The sequence below is a fragment of the Nelumbo nucifera genome, chromosome 6 (assembly GCF_055504915.1).
Source record: "Nelumbo nucifera cultivar China Antique chromosome 6, China Antique-T2T, whole genome shotgun sequence".
Lineage (NCBI taxonomy): Eukaryota > Viridiplantae > Streptophyta > Magnoliopsida > Proteales > Nelumbonaceae > Nelumbo > Nelumbo nucifera.
The window spans coordinates 971,156-973,707 of record NC_142654.1 but is presented as its reverse complement, the minus strand read 5'-3'; the positions used below and the strand labels follow the sequence as shown (position 1 = coordinate 973,707).

The 2,552-nt window shown below is 32.2% G+C and overlaps 1 pseudogene; it reads right to left on the bottom strand.

Annotated features, from left to right (window-relative positions):
• Positions 1–207: 207 nt before the first annotated feature.
• LOC104609378 (putative protein phosphatase 2C 52 pseudogene) lies at positions 208–813 on the bottom strand (annotated as a pseudogene).
• Positions 814–2,552: the final 1,739 nt, after the last annotated feature.

Here is a 2,552-nt window from a genome sequence, read left to right as displayed (position 1 = left end):
CCTTGAATGACCGACCACTCTGAACGTTAAATATAAGTGATTCAACCATTTGATTTTACACCAATAGCTCCTTGTTTGTTCAAATTTATCATCTATCCCTTGTTCCTGAATCTCAAGTTCTACCACTACAAACAACTTCAATACAATGCTCCTTGATATGACTGACCACTCTGAACATTAAATAAAAGTGATTTTGATTAAGCGATTTCAACCATTTGATTTACACCAATAGCTCCTTGCTTGTTCAAATTTATTATCTATCTCTTGTTCCTGAATCTTAAGTTCTACCACTATAAACAACTTCAATAAGCGGTCACCAAAAGCTCAGGACATTGCCAACACCCCTCCAACTCTCCATGTTCTTGTCCACATAACAACTCCTCCAGTGCTTTTAATTCTCTTTCGATCATCAGTTCGATTTGATTTATGATCTTTAGATAGAGGTATAGTTTTTCCTGCTTCTGATATCACTGCTCGTGAGTTTCCAACATTTGCAACATATAAATGGTAAACCTGCTACTGAGGTTGTAGAATCATCATCCTTGCAAGTATTGCTTTCAGCTTCCAAGAAGTCCATATCAGTCTCTTTGTATGATTCACTTATAGCCAATTTGGTATCAGTCATGAACCGTGGATTCCTCATGAGATTATTCTCAAAAAGGTGTTCCTTCAAGAACTCAACAGCACGGGAACCACCGTGACCATCAAATATCCCAAACACACATACATTTTCCACCAATCTTTGACATCTTAACATCATAAGTCCTCCATGCTAGCTCTCTTCCCCCTAAAACTTGAATAGCCACAGCTCATCTCCTTGTTCGTTTCTTCTTCAATTTTGGGTCCCAATATCAACACACCTTAGAAATCCAAATCACTCTTCTGGTAGTTAACACATAAGACGAATTTCATAAACTCAATTTTAATTATAGCCAAATCTCAACCTTCTTACATGAAAAAAAAAACCAGCTAAATGATTGTCAATATATATAACTCTAATCCTAGAGGGTAGATATTTATATGGATTTGAATCAAATCATTAAGTGAGAACAAAGATAAGAGGATAGCTGGAGAGGTTGAGGAGCGTAAAGGTCATAGCATTTGATTGGTAGTTGGCATTTAAATCTCTGCCATGAATCTGAAGGGCTTGTCTTATAGGTTGCATTTGGAATTGGTGTAAATCAAGAATGATATAAACATTTATATCGGTTCAGTTTTGTGCACGTTTGGATGGAGTGGAGTTTTATATTATAAATCAGTGTAAAACCTCATTATATGTAAAGTTTTACATTGATTATCGATGCAAATACTACATCGATAAAATCGATGTAAAACTTTACATTGATTGCATCATGTTTTTCAAAAAATACAATAGTCACTTAATGACGGTTCAGTGTAAAACGCCATCAGTTACACTGATTCCAAACGCAGCCATAAGCATTTTCATCCACACTAGCAGATCAATATTGCTGTGAAAACTAAAAGGCTGGTTTTTCTTCTGATTTAATTTCATCTACATATTTGAGTTCTAGTTTTTTATGATGTTCCATAATCCCTTACCTTGTAGACACAACTAAATCAACCGTCATAATCCCTTACATTGCAAAGACTTTGGGCAAGTGAATAGGAGGGATAATCTCCCACCCAAAAACTAGATTTTGAGTAGGCTTATCAATGATATCCGAAAATCCGAGGCCCAATCTGACATTTGGGTTCGGTTATCTTGGATTTAGATGATGTATTTATATAGTCGGATTAGATTTGGATATTACAATCTATATTCGATTAATAATTAGATTGGATTTGGATTTTGCCCCATCCGATCTGATTAAAATCTAAAGCCTATTATATTATAATATTTATTGATTTTAATATATTTTATATAAATTATTTAAAATTATAAAAAAAATGTATTCTATTTATTATATTATATATAAATTTATATATATAATAAATTCAGTATGTTATATTTACATTAATTTAGTATTTGAAAAATAATTAAATTTTTAATTTTTTTGATATTTAAAAAAATTAAAGCATTAAATCGGAATCCAATATGAGTACGTTAGGATTCAAATTCAAATATGAGTTCTTCAAATCCAATCGTATTCGAATGCAAATTTCCAATAATTGAATCGGGTGCAAATTTTACACAACCCTAATTTCGAGGATGTCATCTTAACTCAGCTACCTCCATGTCCATATGTGTTTTTGACTTTCAACGGTTGAAAGTTGTGTTCTTATTCAAGATGGATGTTAAGAATTTTATTTTAATAATTTAAAGAATAATGAAAGATAAAATTGACCAAAAGAGGTAATATTGGTTTTAGTCAATTATAAAAAAAAAACTTAGGAATATAGGGTAGAGTTATTCCATTTCCTATAAATTAGGATTACTTAAAAAATTTGTCCCCCCAATCATTTTGATCTTGCTATCTCTCAGACTCTCACTCTCGCCTTTTCCTTTTACAGTTTACACGCGTCCATATGAAGGCTATCAATGTCTTTTCAAATATCCTTTTAAAAATATCATAATTTTTGCCCTTGCGTTT